Below are 17,197 nucleotides of genomic sequence, written 5' to 3' on the forward strand. Positions count from 1 at the left end.
CATGCTTTCCTGGTTCCAGAATTAATCACGTCATCTGTAATCCCATCAGAGCCTTGCTTACACCCGTCTTGGGCTTTATCACAATCTGCCTTGTATGTGAATGACTTGAGGGCATAGAGGGTCATCTTTGTCCCTCCATGTTTGGGCCCAGCTTGAACCAAATAGGGCAGTGTGTATCAGCGTTCTGCTTAGACTCGGGGCAAGGCATTGGGACTGTGAAAATTACTCACTGTATGGAAATCAGTAAATAAAAACAAGTTTCATACAAGCCATAGATTGAGAAGGTGGTAGTGTTATTAAGAGTATGGCTCCTTTCCATAGCTTTTTTCCCCCCATGATGCCTAAATGTGACTTAAATTTCCAGAAGGCAATACATTTTTGTAGGAGCTCAGCAATTCCACGTCATGAAGTGTTTTTATTTCATGTGAACATTTTGTAGTCTTTTTGTTTTTTTCAGGACCTTTCTCCTATATTCTGTATTTCGTCTGGACTGTCCTAAGAATAAGTTCAGTTTTTGGTACTCTGTTCCCCACTAGTGGTTGTGTTTGTTGCCCAAAGTCAAAGTGTTGATGGATGACATTTCCCGTTAAAGTATTTGCAGCCATATGCAATGTGGGGCAGAGTGATTCCCAGTATGGTGCAGTGGAAATAACTAAACTGGAAGTCAGCCTGACTCGCTTTTGTAGTAAGTAGTTCATTTTCTTTTGTGACCTTGGGCAAGTTTCTTAGCCTTCCAATAACTGAGGAGGTTGGACCAGAATTAGCACAGCCTCTTCTCATGCTGACATTCCATGATTCTCTGGGGGAGGATTCAATTCCATGGAGGTTTAAAGTGGATACATTTGTAGGTTAAATGGCTTTGTTCATTGAGGTTTTTTTTTCCCCCTTACTCCGTTTTGGAGCAATATGACTGCATGTCACGGAGGAAAACCAAATTACCTAGAATTCTCAAAAGACCGCAGTTCTTATCCTATTTTTTATTTTGAGGGGAATGGGAAAAAAAGGCAAAACAAGCTTGTCTATATCCATGAATTAAGACAAATTCATCCATTTTTTACATACACAGTGTACATACCCGTATTCAGTGAGGTGCTGCAGACTCTTAATTGAAGAGGAAATACTTGGTTGGGTTTGCCATCATAAATCTAGGGAGAATTCTGTGTGATCTGTTTTGAGTATTTTCATCTAGAGTTGAGACAAAAAGTTGTCTTGGGTGGAGAGGCTTTGTTACAGGAAGTTGGCTTCTAGTTTTATGATGAATGTACTGTGTATCCTTGGGTACCTCACTGAACCTTTCTGAATTTCAGTGTCTTCAATGGACAGAATGCTATCATTCTGATTATAAACAGCTCTGTAATTAGACAATTCTAGGCATTTGTTTCAGGTTCCTTCCTGTTCTTTTCCTTGAAAGATTAACAACATCCCCATTTCTACTCCCACACAATCCCAGACATTTGTTGATTTGTGAGGGAAAAGAATTTTAAAACACTTTAAATGGTACACTCAAGAAAATTTTATTAGTTGTCTATCGCTGTATAACAGTATTGCCGCAAGCTTCAACTTTTTGTAGCGTAAAATAACATCTGTTTATTATCTCTTAACTCCTGTGGGTCAGGAGTTTGGGCAGAGCTTAGCTGGGTCCTTTGCACAGCTGCCATCAGGATGTTGCAGGACTGGGACTCATCTGAATGCTTGTCTGGGGAAGGATATCCTACCAGGCTTGCTCAAGTTGTTGGTGGAATTCATTTCCTTGCAGCTGTAGGACTGAGGGCCTTGTTTGCTTGCTGGCCGGGGGCTCCCTCTGCTCCACATTTCCTTGTCACGTGGGGTTACCCCACATAGCTGCTCACTTTCTCTTAGCCAGTTAAGGAGTAAGGCAGATACAGATATTGTAGTCTTCTGTGCTCTAGTCATGTATATGTAATCATGCACATCTGTCATTTTTGCTGCACCCTACAGGTTAGAAGCAAGTCACAGGTCCCTCCCACACTCAAGAAGGAGAGAGGATTGCACAAGGGTGTGGACACTGGGAGGTGAGGATCATGGGGGTCACCTTAAGAGTCTGTCAGCCACACATATGAGAGACAGAAGCCATGTTGAAAATTTTTTATGTTTTCCTGTGGATGTATGCTAAAACATTGTACTTCACCAGAGAGCCTCAGTAAACATTGATCAACTGAAAATCCTACTCAGATCAAGCTACCTGCCCGCAGTGTTTTTGTACCACGCTCTTTTTTAATTTGTTTAATTTATTTTACTTTTTGACTTCACATACTGGTGAAGGCAGGGTTTGAAGCCCATTCATCTTTTTGCTTCCCTGCCGAGCACAGCACATGCAGGTATTAGGTGCTCAGTGTTTGTTCAAGGATTGTAGCAGCATTGAGTTAATTCGAAGAAGGTCTCTGCCACAGACTGAATTATGTCCCCCTCAAATTCATATATCATAGCCCTAACCCCCAGTGTGATGATATTTGGAAATGGGGCCTTTGGGAGATTTTTAGATTTGGGTCAGATGATGAGGATGGGGCCTTCAGTGATGGATTAGTGCCCTTATAAGAAGAGGTACCAGAGAGCTTCCTCTCTCTGCCTCCTCCTTCTTTCTTTCTTTCCCCACCTCGCACCCCCATATGACTTTAGGGCACAGCATGTAGGTGCCTGTCTACAAGCCAGGAAGAGAGCACTCACCAGAACCCGACCATGCTGACCCCTTGATTTTAGACTTCTGGCCTCTAGAACTGTGAGAAAATAAATGTCTGTTGTTAAAGCCACCCAGTCATGGTACATCATCCTGGCAGCCCAAGCTGATTAAGATAGTCCCCCCACATCACCCTTTTGTTCTGTCTAGAGAGAGAGATATACAAAGGTTACAGAATGGCAGTGATCCCCTGGCAGCCACTGAGCCAGGCAGAGTGGTGTTTAATTTCAACCATTTCTATTCTGTTTTCTTTCTTTTTTTTCTAATGTTAATGTTTTTTAGAGACAGAGAGCGTGCCCTCCTGTGCACATGTGTTGAGCAGGGAAGGGGCAGAGAGAGAGAGGGAGAGAATCACAAGCAACAGTGACAGACGTGGGGCCAACCCCATGGCACCAAACCTCTATGTGAGGCTTCATCTCACCACCATGACCTTGAGATCATGACGTGAGCTGAAATCAAGAGTCAGAGATTTGACTGAGCCCCCCAGGTGCCCCTCAACCATTTCTATTCTTTATTGACTTTCAGTTATAACTAATTGTGGAGGGCCCCTGGGTTTTTTGTTTTTTGTTTTTTCCTGGGCAAAATGATGATTCAAAACATGCTGCCTTTGGTTTTTAAGTGTTGTGCTGCCAAACAGGAACACCTAATGGAACCAAAATGTTGCTCCTGAAAAGCCTTGATGGTGGGAACTTCTATAGTGAATTCTTAATTTCTTCCTGAGGCTTACTTACCTTTCTTTTTCTTTTTCTTTTTTTTAACTTTAACAATTCATTTGTTTTTTCTTTTGGGCTCAGTACTGCTCCCCCAGTTTTCTGCCTTTCTGACTTTGGACAACTTGCTTCTTCTCTGGGTTCTTCTTTAATGCAATTGGGATACTCATGCGTATCTAAAAAGAAGGAAATAGTTAAGGAAAGCTCTAGGCACAAAATTTGAACTCACTGAATGACAGTTTGACTAACCGTAGGAGAATGACTAACATGTGACATTTATTTTTTCAGTTTCGTTCGTCAAACGAGCAGTGGCATGGTGTAATACGTTATTGATCTCAGTGAGTAAGAGAATTGGGGAAGGGAACCAAGAAAATCTCACCATCTTCCTTCTGCTTGAAAACAAATCTTGAATTCTTGAACAGGGATTTTTTTTTAAGTGTTTTTAAGCCACATAAAATTTTTTGTTTTTAATAATTGCCGTCAAAATTATCAAGCACTGAGAGCCATATTTTGATCTGGCATTTAATTATAATGGAAAGACTCACAAGTGATTCAGAGGAAGGATTTAGAATTCTATCCCTTTCATATTATAGGAGACTGAAAGCATCATACACTGATTGACATACAATCATATGGAAGAGAGGGAACAGGAGTCATAAATCTTACCTTTTATACAAACTCAACATTTCCAGTGATTTCATTGAAACAAACACTAAACAAATTAGACCTATGAAATCCACCTTAGGGTCAGGCTGACCCCCAGGGCATGCGACATCACTCTGCACTGAAAGGCTTAGGAGTCCTGCGTCACACCCTCAGTGTTCAAAACTCAGCTTCTGAGTTAAGGGAGGATTGTGTCGGTTTTGGGGCCTGGAGGAAAGATGGAGTGGAAAGGAGACTTCCAGCCTGGGGCTCCTCCTGTTCTCTCTGGATTTAGGGTCTGTTAAAACACATTTAGACCTCTGATTGGCAACATGCAAATAGCAGTGGCCCTAATTGAAAGGGAGGAGACCAAACCGGGACCAAAGGTCAGGACTTTACAGTGATGACTAGTGTCCTGGGGGTGTGAACTGAAATGGTCTGCTTCCCCCCCTACCCCCCCTGCCCTTCCCTCTTTCTGGGCTTGGAAATCCTGGAAGGAAGCAGGAAGGGACCATTAACTAAACTAAGATGTGATGTGAATTGTTCCTGGGTGGACTGAGATTTCAGAGGAGGGGAACACCCTCCAAGCCTTTTTTACAGTAGTATATTACAACCTGACTGCTACCTGCAGTTTGCCAATTACCCAATTATGACACAAATTTGCACATTTTTTTTTAAAGTAGGCTGCTACTATTCTTCCTTATACAAGGATTTTAGTCACTGTACATCTTGTGTCTTTAAATAATGTATTAGGAACATTTTCAAGTCTGTAAGTGCTTTTTTAATGAGAGTGTGAAGATTTTAATGGGACTAGATTGCTTTTCATGACATTTCAGAGTGACTTAATTGTAACAATGTTGAGAGGCTGTATTTTAAAGTTTGCTAAGTATGTCTGCTGTGGATTATAGTCAGACACTTAAAAGGATGGATGGATGGATAGTGGAACCAGATAGCTTTTCCTTACTACTTTCCTCCAATTATTAGCTCTTTGCAAATATTGTTGCACCAAACCAGGCACAGGGCAGGGTTCTCGTGAACCTTTTAATTTTAAAATAGGAACAGAGACTAATTACTGAAGCTAGCTGAGATAGTTTCAGAGACAAGTTCTTTCTCCCAGGGCATTTCCGGTTTCCTTTTACAGAGCCAGGAGGCCAGGCCATCTTTCCTTGTCTGTATTCCCTGTTAGTTCCTGAGCTTCCTTGTCTGTTGGTTTTAAAAAAGGTACCTATCTTGGGTCTCATTTTTTTTTTTTTTCAACGTTTATTTATTTTCGGGACAGAGAGAGACAGAGCATGAACGGGGGAGGGGCAGAGAGAGAGGGAGACACAGAATCAGAAACAGGCTCCAGGCTCTGAGCCATCAGCCCAGAGCCCGACGCGGGGCTCGAACTCGGGGACCGCGAGATCGTGACCTGGCTGAAGTTGGACGCTTAACCGACTGCGCCACCCAGGCGCCCCATCTTGGGTCTCATTTTTTCAGATATTTTAGTGGGTGTTCCTAAAATATTGTCACTTCCAGATAACCATTTACTTTTTTAATGATAAGAATTTCAGACTCTTTGTGAAACTTTTTTTCTTGTCTTCAAAATAACAGAGTTATTCAGAGGTCTTTTCCTGCACAAGTGTTCTTAGGATTCTGGAACCTGTAGCCAACTTTTCAAATTAGATCAGATGGTTGGTCAGACACTTCCCAAACTACTCTTAGTGAGTTTGTATTGGTTTCCCAGGATCAGGGCTGCTGCAACGAAGTACTAGGGGCCCGGTGGCTTGAGGCAGCTGAAATCCATTCCCTCACAGTGCGGGAGGCTGGAAGTCTGAAATCCAGGTACCAGCAGGGCCTTGCTCCTTCTAAAACCTGTAGGGGATCCTTCTTTGCCTCTTGGACCTAGCTTCTGGCGGTTTGTGGGCAGTCTCTTGTTTTCCTTGGCTTACAGCTGTGTGACACCAGTCTCGGCCTCTGTGGTCACATGGTGTTCTCCCCGTGTGTGTCTGTCTTCACACGGTCATCTTCTTAGGACATGAGGCATATATTAGATTAGGGGCCCACCCTGCTCCGCCGTGACCTTGTCTTAACTAATTACACCTGCAGCAACCCTGTTCCCATAAAGTTCCATACCAAGGTGCTGAGAATTAGGGTACACCTTTTTTGAATGGACAGAATTCAACTCATGACAAGATTCTGCTTTAACGAGCACGCAGGAGATTCTGATGCAGCCAGTATTGGTTCTCAAAGTGGGGTTTCTGGCCTATTTACACAAAATTCATCAGGAGCACTAAAGAAACTGTGTACATATATGTATACAGATGGTTTAAGGAAGAAAAAGAAACCCAAGACTCATGTACTCACTACCCAGATTAAGAAGTAAAATATTGTCAGTACCTTCAAAGGCCTTAGAAAGTTGTAGGTTCTCCTCTGAGGGGGTAGGTAGGTCAAGGAGATTTAGAATAGCAAGGAGTATTAGAATTCAGGGTTTTTGGTTTTTTTTTTTTTCCCTTTATCACGAGGTATATATATATATATATTTTTTAATTTTTTTTCAACGTTTTTTATTTATTTTTGGGACAGAGAGAGACAGAGCATGAACGGGGGAGGGGCAGAGAGAGAGGGAGACACAGAATCGGAAACAGGCTCCAGGCTCCGAGCCATCAGCCCAGAGCCTGATGCGGGGCTTGAACTCACGGGCCTCGAGATCGTGACCTGGCTGAAGTCGGACGCTTAACTGACTGCGCCACCCAGGCGCCCCACGAGGTATATTTTTAAGTTGGTTTAGAAAACTTAACTTTGGAGTGGAATGAGTTTTTTTTTTTCTGTTACAGAAAAGATTCAAGAAAAGGCGTGACTTTTTTCAGTGTGGTGAAATAGTTATTAGCTCCTCTTATTTTTGGGATGGTTTCCTGAAAAAAAATTCTCACCTATAATTTTCTGAATTAGTTTAGACCTGTAGCTGAGAGAGACTTAACAGTGGTGCACACTTGGATTAGTGGGAGGAAGGTGTGCATGTGTGATGTAAGGAACCTATTATTGATTATGTTCCTTATAGTCCTTTCTCCTGGGAATTTTGTGAAGCTTACTATCTGCTAGATAATTTTAAGTTTGAAAATGCCTTGAGTTCCTTGGGGGAAGCTGTTACATAAATGTAAATAAATTATGCAGCACCTGAATTTGGTTGTTCATCATTTTTTATAGTGTGTTTTAATTAAGAACTTAGCACTATTTAAGTTGGATGGCTGGGGAAAGATCTTAATCGCTCACACATGGTTGAATAAGTAGGCAGGAAGGAGTATCATTTAGGCTGGAACCCATGAAGGAATAAATGAACAGGACCTCTTCTGGAAATCTGTCATTTTCCATGATGCTCACTGAGCTAAAGCTGTGGGTTAATGTCTCCTCCCCTGTGCTTACATGGTGCTGTTAGAGAATCAGCTTTTTTTTTTTTTTTTTTTTTTTTTGCCTGTTTACAGACTTTCAGATACCTTGGACCTCTCTGGTTTTCCATCCAGAATGAGTGGGAGACCTTTTCTTTTTAAAAAAAAAAAATTTTTTTTAACACGTACTCATTTTTGAGAGTGAGAGAGACAGAGCATGAGTGGGGGAGGGGTAGAGAGAGGGAGACACAGAATCTGAAGCAGGTTCCAGGCTCTGAGCTGTCAGCACAGGGCCTGACGTGGGGCTTGAACTCACAGACTGCAAGATCATGACCTGAGCTGAAGTCGGACGCTTAACCGACTGAGCCACACCAATGTGAAACCTTTTCTTATAAAAAGGAGTTTGTCTTGCTATGTACCTAGCTGTCTAGGTACTCGAGGAGCAAGAAGGTACTTGACAAACCACTTTGACTTCTGGTATGCTGCATTTCTAAAACTGGCTGGAGGAGCTGGGTGCCAAACTACCTCCTCTTACCTGTCACACAGAGCTTTGTTCCAGTGGGTGATACCACTCCAGGACTCCTGAAGTGTGCAGCTAGGAAATGGTTGCCAATACTCCTGGGTCCCGTTGTGCCTCCTTGGTTTGCTGTATTGTCAGAGTCTCACTGTGTGCATGTTTTGCCTTATTGCTCTGTGAACAGTCACCTTATCTTCCTTCTGATGGCTGACCTCAAACTTGCAACCTTTCTCATTCAGTCATCATATCTTCTAGCACCTAGTCTATGCTGATTGTAGGCACATGTGAATTACACAGAGTTTTCAATGCTGCGGAGCTATATGGTGGAAGACAAAGATTAAAAAAAAACAAAAAATCAAAACCAGTAGCCAAATACTTATAATTGGATGAAGGATAAAAAGAATAATCATAGACTCTTTGAGAGTATGTACTAAGGGGAACCTAGCCAGTCCTGGGTGTTTTGAAGAGTGACATTTGAGCAAAGTCAAATGGAGGGTCGCTGAGAATTAGCAGGGAAGGAGGAAGGGAAGGGGACATTGTCTACTAAGAAGTATACTGTGAAATTATTATTTGTTTCTTTCTCTTCCCCACATGGTTTTATCCATCCAAAGTGGGCCAGTAGTGTTGTGCTTTGTCAGGATGATTAACTCATTAAATTGGGCTCTTGGCATGCTGTCTCTCTAAATTGTGTTCTAGTAACCTTTTAGGAAACCTAGTGCTATCTACAGTCCCTTGTTATGTGGCTGGAGTTGGCTCAGGGCTTGGGAAAGATACACTTGCTGAAGGAAGTCTTTCTCTGCACTCTTCCTGTCTGTAAGAGACAAAGTGTTAATATGTCATACTTTTTAGATATAATTTCTCAAACTTCTGACTTCAGAATCACCAGGAGCCTGTTAAAAATGCACTTTTCGTAGCTTTTCATCCCAGACCTGCTGACTTAGAATCTTAGCAGTAGGTCTCCCTGGCCATTGTCGCACACTCTATAGAGAGCCACTGCCATGACGGTATGGATTGCCAATGGGTCATTCAAACCTTAAACAGGGGCTTTTCATCATCGTATTTAAAAAAATTTTTTTTAATGTTTATTTACTTTTGAGAGAGAGAGCATTTGGGGGGGGGGCAGAAAGAGGGAGACACAGAATCCGAAGCAGGCTCCAGGTTCCAAGCTGTCAGCACAGAGCCTAACGTGGGGTTCGAACCCACAAACCATGAGATCATGACCTGAGCCAAAGTCCGGCACTTAACTGTCTGAGCCATCCAGGTGCCCCTTCATCATTTTAGCCCCACTGGGCCCTGTCTGATTACCCACCATCTCTCACCATCAGGACCAGCTATGTAATTTGTGGGGCCCAGTGCGAAATGAATGCACAGAGCCCCTTGTTGAAAAATTAAGAACTTCAAGAGGGTGGCAGCTGAGCATTAAGCCAAGTGTGGGGCCCTTCTGGGTCATGACCCTGGGAAACTGCACAGCTCTGGGAGACCCAGGAAGCTGGCCTGCCACCACTTCTCTTTGCCTTTTTAAAGTGAACTGCTTATTGCTCCCTGTGTACTATGCTGTTTTTTGCCTTTGTCCCCTGGCTGGCATAGTGTGAAATGCAAGTTTTCACCTCTTCTGTCTCACCCTGGCTCACCTCACTTCCTGGTCCTGTGCAGATTGCCACTGCAAGACCTTGTCCTTTGAGCACCCGCTCTTCCTCACCCTTGGATTCCCTGCCCTAAGCTGGGGCTCTGCTGCTGTTTCCTCTTAAGTTTGCTGAATAAAATACTTTCGTCTGAATGCTTTGCTTAAAGCCTTCATGAGGTTAGGGACCACTGGGAGTGTAGATTCAGTTCGGAGTGAGGTGTTGGAGGCAGTGTTGTCCCCAGGAGCATTAGGTGAAGGGCCTGCGCATGACTGGTATGAGAGAGGCAGTGTGAGGAACAAGGAGGAAACAGACTTAGGACATATCTGGCAGCTTGTATCCTCCACATTTGACACATTTGGTAGTTGCTGCCCTACCTCTGGTAACCAGGGTTTCATTTTTGGATCTCTCGTTGACCTCTGAGTTTCTGGGAACAACAGCTTGCTTTCTCTCTCTCTCTTCATTCCTTTATGTTTGTTTATTTTGAGAGAGAGCGAGCATGTGTGAGCAAGCAGGGCAGGCACACAGAGGGAGAGAGAGAGTCCCAAGCAGGCTCTGCACTGTCAGCAGAGCCCAATGTGGGACTCAAACTCACGAACCGTGAGATCATGACCTGAGCTGAAATCAAGAGGTGGAGGCTTAACTGACTGAGCCACCCAGGCAGGCGCCCCAAACAACAGCTTTTTCTAAGCCGCTTATGCTCAAATGTGCTGGTAGCGAAACCTGTGGGAATGTTTCTTGTGGTAGGAAGGTGACCATTTTGCTCAGTGGTTAATACTTGAAATGAGACATTCCTGGATTGTTAGAGCTACTATGTTCTGGAGAATTCCCCAAAGCTGGATGCACTTGGTAAATGAAGTTTTGACTCCTGTGGGCTGAGAATCAGGCACTGCCTGGTATATGTAAAAGGACTGAGGATTCATAGAGGCAGCTATGAATTTAGGCAAGAGGTCTGTGATGCCTCCTCATGTCAGAGATGGACAAGCAACCAGAAGTTCAGAGAACTGAAGCAGCATATTCAAGGTTGATTTAGATATTTAATGTGTGAGCTGGCACTGGAATCCACAAATCCTGTTCCTCCTGAGGCCTCAGTAAATATTTGCTCAAAGATTGTTCTGTTCTTACTTTGAGGCTTATCATCTGGCCTTGACCTGATGGAGTTAATGGAATGAAATATGTGCTTCTCCTTTGAAATTGTTTTGAAGAGTTGAAGTGGACAGATTGTCGAAACAGTGCTGTCTAATTGAAACATGTGAGCCACATATGCAATTTAGAAGTCTTCAGCCACATTAAAAAAGTAAAAAACAGCTGACATTAATTTTAGTAATTTAACCCAATATATCAAGTTTTAAAGCGTTTCAACTTAACTGTTTACATATACTTATAGAGATATATATATGCATATATAAATATTGAGATACTTTCTTTTTTTCCCTTGAAGGTACTGTACTGCATGGTGCAGGTCTAGAATATGCTAGCCTACACATTTAATTTTTATCTTCCCTTCCTTTCTAGGCTGCTTTAACCCATACTGGTTAACACAGGAGCTTGTGATTGCTGTGAGGGGGGAAGCTGGAGGGTTTGGGATGTAAGCTGACTTGTTAGCTTTCATGCACCAGTTGAAGGAGTCAGCCTCAGAATGCTCCATTAGGGGTTTGCTATAGACATCTGTCTTTCTGCTGGGCATCTGAGGTAGCGTTTGCAGCCTCTTAGGGGACAGAAACCACCTTGTCCGGAGACATGTGCTGTCAGTGAAGAAGAATCTCTCTGCTGTTGAGTCAGCCTTGGCTTTGACCTCCTGTCTGCACAGAGAGCTTACTGCTGAATTTGAGCCCTGCTCCTCTTAAAGGGAATCCGGAAAGAAGGTGTGGGTTTTGAGTAAGATTACTAATGGTCAACCAGTGAAGTCTTACTTGTGCCATTTAAATTAAAATCTAAGCATCAGGTAGATAGTATAATCATTTCTTAGCCTAGGTAGATCATAGAAACTAGCAAATTAAGGCAGCAAAAGATCCACATGCCTACTTGTCAGGTCTGCACTTATTTCTGAAGGAAAGCTAGCACATATTTGGTCCACAGGGTATGGTTTGAATGGAGGTTTTTCCTTCATTTTTAGATCACTGCTCAAAGTCCACTGACAGAATACAGGAGACAGCCTTGATTAGATTAGGCCAGATTGGATTAAATCGAATGGTTAAAGCCTTTGGAGCCTCCAGCTTGTAGGAGACACCATAATGGCCTTCATAGCATCCCTAAATCCTATTAGGTAAGTTAATCTTATTGAAGAATTTAGGTCTGCATAAAGCAGCATTGCCCTTCTACTCTCTGTGGTGGTCTCTGGCCGTTAAGGTGAACTGACAGATACTAACTTTCTTGGAATAGGTTGGTTTTGTTGGTTTGGGGCAAGTTATCCTAAATGCTTTGAGAGTAGATACCTCTCAAAGGTGGAGACAGAGGTGTTTGGTAGAGACAACATTCTGTGGAGGAAAATAGTCTCTTTGGCTTGGTGTCTATTAGCGTCTGTGCCAGGGATGTTTTTAGCCCCGGTCGGGGGAAAGAGAGTCAGGAGAGATGTGTCTAAATAGTTGTAAAATCGGCTGCTGTGTCATTATGGCAGGTGTGGGGGAGGATGGATGGGTGGGAGCTTTATTTTTTAGCTTTGTGAAATCATCCCTTATAGCCCATATCCATTTTAGAGGTTGTCATTAAGAATCATGTGCTGAGTATATAGTATGGTTGAGACACTATGCTAGATGTTGGGAATAAAATAACCAATCTTGAAACTTGCATCTTTATCTTGATTTTCTGGGTGTGTTTGTAGTTTTATCATAAGGTAAGTGAGAATTGGCTCTTGCCTGTTTCCACAGATGCAGTGACTGTATTTTTCTGAAGCAAAATGTCCTTTTTGCCACAGGATTCTTTCCAGTTTGTGGATTTATGGACAGGCAGAGAGCTTTACAAAGGCATATAAATTATTATGTCAAATTTTATTATGAATACATTGTCTTTTGGGAAAAGAAAAAAATGCTAGAAATTGGGACTGTCCAGCTGTGAGTATATGCTTTACTGCACCCACAGCGAGGACTGGTAGAACTTGGGAGGGAAAAGGTAAATTTGACTTAGGTCTTCGCTAAAGGTGGTTTGGTTAGACACTGACAGCTTTAACCCACAAGTGATTATTACATACAGAATTGCCCTCCAGAGCAGGGGCAGTTTTTTCCAGGCATCTTTAAAAATAAGGGGCACCTGGGTGGCTCAGTCCATTAGGTGTCCAACTTCAGGTCATGCTCTCATGGTTTGTGGGATTGAGCCCTGTGTCGGTCTCTGCGCTGACAGTGTGGAGCCTGCTTGGGATTCTCTCTTTCCTTCTCTCTCTGCCCCTCCCCCACTCACACTCTCTCAAAATAAATTATAAGTTGCATAGTGCCTCAGCTAGGGGCTGGGCATCTGCGGTTAAAAGATCCCGTTAATTAATGCAGAAAGTGAGGCATGGTGAGGCATCTGATGGTACATCTGGTGCTTGGTGAATGACCGTAGGAAGATGCCTGCATCCAAGGGGCTGAGGAGACACCATGACCTGGGGACTTCCTCTGCTGTTGTGGAGTGGGGACTTCACCTTCTTGATAGAGCCGAGGGGACTTGTTAGCTGTTAATCACTCCCCTGTCTGGGCTCTGCCTATTCTGAGGCCAAGAAACGAGTTAAGCGTGGTTCTTTGTTTCAGCGTTTCTGGTGAGGCAGCCCTGCATCTGTGTCCTGTCCAGAAAGACTAAAGAGAATTTCAGGGGTGGGCCAGGCATGGAGTTTGACGAACAGTTAGGATAGATTAATGGTTTTGATTTGCTTTTAGGAAGAAAAGTACAGCGAGCCCTTTAGATGAAGATATCTCTCTCCAACCCTCCTCTGTGTCAAGTGTACGGTGTTCTCTTCCTGTATGGCACTTGTGTTTTCAAGAGCTAGGGTCATTGACAGAACGCTTCTCACTCTTGAGTTTCAGAGCATAACAGAGTACACATGTCTGAAGCCAGAAATGTAATTTTCTCTGAGTGTAATAAGAATGACTTAAATTCTCTGTGTGTGCATGTACATGCTCATGCAATTGTGGGTTTTGTTTTCATGCTCCTTGAGGAGAAATACCCTCCTTTTTACTTTTATTGATTCTTGATTGCACATTTCTCGGGGTTACTTTTGTTAGGAAGCAGCTGGAAGAATGTGTGCTCATTTTGTCCTTGTGACCTTTACTCCTGTGCCCCTCTGACCTGAGACTCACCCTGCCCGCCCTCTCCTCTGCATCAGCCCAGCTTTGTTCATGTGGGTCTCTTGTTCTCGCTCAAGGAAGGAGACATCCTTGCTTCTCTCTGTCTCAGCTTGCTATCCATTTCAGTGGAGGCAGTTCCAGATGGGAAGAGGTTAGGGAGGGAATTTGAAGCAGGAGAAAAATTGGATCTGGTTAGGAGAAATTTATAAAACTTCTGTATTCTGTGCTAATAGTTCTCAGATGCTTTGGGATTACAACATGAAACGTTGGTCTGGAGACCTTTGAGAGCTGCTCTTACCAGCCACCAGACGGCCTTGCCTGCTTTTCCTCCCTGTCCCATCTCTGCTCTTTCTGCCTAGTTTGCATGAAAGAGCCCACTAATTCTTTATCATCCCACTCTTCTCTCTTTTAAAGTCTTCTTGATGTGCTTCCCACCCCAGCTGATTCCAATGTTGCTTGGGCTAGCTCCCAGTCTTGCTGAGTCCCTTTGGGATGGAGGAGAAGCCATCCTCCTCTCCATAGTGTGTCAACACGCCCAAGGGGAAGGAGCATACAGATCCTTCCACGTCCTGCCCCAGAGCTTCACAGGAAGCAGTAATAATGCTGAAAGCTTATTGATTACTTAAAATGTGCCCAGCACTGTGACAAGCACTTTACATGGATTATCCCTTATCATGCTCAAACCAGCCCAATAAAGTATGTGTGCTATCACTGTTTCCATTTTACAAATGGGAAATGGATGCCCAGAGAGGCTCAATAACTTGCCACTCTGTACACAGCTGGAATCAACAGGCAGGATTAAGATGGGAACCTGGCATCCCGATTCCAGGGCTCATGCTCAGCTCCTCAGGGAAGCTGGGAGTTCCCAGCCAGGAGAGCCTCCAGCTTGCCTTACCTGGGGTATCTCCCCTTTTACACTCACCTAAACACTTGCGCTGTTTATGTTTTCAGTTCACTAACTGAATGTTCTGGATTAGTTTTTCATGATGGTCACTGTGTGTTTTAAAGAACCAGAAATAAAAGATGTTAAGAGGTGGGCTTTTATAGCCATAGCGTTCCTCATCTGTGCAGTCAGGTAACAGGACTCCTGGCAAGGAGATAAGGCCATAAGTGCTCTTGCTTTGGAAAGATTAGTTAATTGGTAGAGGTTGTGTTTCTGTGGTTAATTTGTGCTCCTGTCGCAGTAATACGTGAGCATCCACAGGCGTGGAGTGTGCCGTCCAGCAGCCCCATAAAACAAGGCACTCTTCAGCTCTAGCACCAGTGGGTTCACCTGAATAACAATAGGGAAGCTTGTTGACCATTTGGCACTTCACAGCCCAGTAATTAGAAACTGTAAAACAATAATACAGACATGAAGCAAATCCTCCAGTTAATGAAAAAAAATCTACAATCCTGCTTTGTGGCTGAGTGCAAAATCACAACCGGCTGCTTATACAACAAAGCAAACACTTCAGGATTTTGGCAGCTGTTTTACACATATAAAAAGCTCTAGGCTCTCTATTAATTTGGGGGCTGTCATATTTGTTAAAAACTGAAAACAACGATTGCCTGACTTTCTTGTTTCTTATTAATTTACTGCAGTGGTTCTCAAATTATGGTCCCCAAACCAGAAGTAGCGGCATCATCTGGGAACTTGTTAGAGATGCAGATTTCTTGGGGGGGGGGGCATCCCAGGCCTATAGGATTAGAAATTCTGGGGGTGGGGCTTAGTAAGGTCCTCTAGTGATTCTGATGGTACTCTGAAGTTTGAGAAACACTGGGGAGTGGATAGAGGAATTGGGGGGATGGGGACTGGAGTCCCTTTTCAGCCCCACCTTTAGGGGATCACTTTGCTTCTCTCACCAGAAGGGAGACAGCTGGCCCCAGAATATGTGAAGTTCCCCTGCTGCCGGCAAGTAAGCTGCGGGGAGGTGTCTCAGGGAACGGATGTGCCTTTGGGGGGCCTGGTTGGAAGAGGAGGCTTGGACTGTGGCTTATTACCCATTTGTAAGGAATAATTTCAATATTTCCTTTGCCATCTGGGTGGTGCTTTTGACGTCAGCTCTGAAAGGCCCAGATTTACCAGACAGAGACGTGGGGACAAAAACAAAGACCATCTGATTTCTCAGGCCAGGCTTGCAGTGCTGCCATGTAAGGTGCTCATCTTTGTCAGCAACTATCTATCGTTAAAAACTGAAAGTTAAGATGAGGTGAGGTGGTGGCAGGACGGATTTCTTCTTTTCTGTGTTCCCTCCCTTCCCTATTTCATGTTTTTGCCCACAGCTGTCTTGGCAGATGAAACTTATGTGATAATTTTCTTGGGGCCTCTTGACAAATGGCCCCTCTGCCCCTTCCCTACTGTATGGTGACTGCAGCACTGACCCACGTTCATCTCAGAGTCATTAGAAGTCTTGCACAGCTGACCACGGAGCTCTTGGGAAATAAGAGCTTGCCACCAGAGTGAAAAGGGGTTCTCGACTGGTGTTACCACAAAGGCTCGGGTTCCTAACACTCCTTGAATAGTGTGGTTGACAGACAGTCTGCCTCTTGGGGACAAGACCTGATACAAACAGAAACACCCATCCTACAGTTTCCTGGTTTTTATCCAGATTTGTTTATTGTGCTCACATTTTAAAATGTATTTTGTTTACAATTTTTCTGCCTTTCAGATCACTGAATTTTCATGTTCCCTTGGAGGGGGGGTGGAAAGCAAAACGAAACAGAAAACGAGGGGCACAGGACCTGTTGGTCAGTTGGTGTTAGTATATCCTATTCTTTGATTTAATCACCCAGTGTAGCACAGGAAAGCGGCAGGGATAAAAGGGTAAATGACACATGGCTCGGTCTTCCAGGACTGATGAAGAAAAGAACTACCCAGATCTTGGGTTCACTTTACTCCCTGTTTTTGAATGGGAGAACTTGCTTGAAAACCTGAATTTGGTGTTGGACCACAAACCCAACATCAGGCTTTTTTTTTAATTTTATTTTTATTTATTTTTTGCGGGGGGTGGTGGGTGGGTTTATTATCAGAGGTGCTTCAAATAAAGAAAACTTCGAAGCCTGAAGCAATCAGATATTGAGATACTAGAATACAGAAGCCTACAGTCACACTAAAGCAAGGTCTTGGCTATTCCATGAAGTCTTGTTGTCACTCAGACATCCAAGGAAGGAAAGCTAGTTGCCAACATATCGGAAATTCTGGTGTAAATGTCAGATGTTTGGACCACTCGTTATTGTGAAGGCTTATTTTGTATTTTATTTTATTCTAAGGGATCTGTGGCCTGCAGGCTCTTAGGAAGTGGGAGTTGCTGATTCTCCTTCCATGTGATATTCAGGGCTCATGGAGAAGTCAGAGGCTTACACTGGAGCATTTGGTTTCCTGGTCATCAGGAAAGATGGTCCTTCTGC

The 17,197-nt window shown here is 43.6% G+C and overlaps 1 protein-coding gene across 7 annotated transcripts in view; it reads left to right on the forward strand.

The window, feature by feature from the left end:
• AUTS2 (activator of transcription and developmental regulator AUTS2) overlaps positions 1–17,197 on the forward strand; it is a 1,119,695-nt gene that overhangs the window by 37,708 nt on the left and 1,064,790 nt on the right. The gene's annotated exons all lie outside the window — the stretch shown is intronic.

This window comes from Felis catus, chromosome E3, assembly GCF_018350175.1.
Source record: "Felis catus isolate Fca126 chromosome E3, F.catus_Fca126_mat1.0, whole genome shotgun sequence".
NCBI lineage: Eukaryota > Metazoa > Chordata > Mammalia > Carnivora > Felidae > Felis > Felis catus.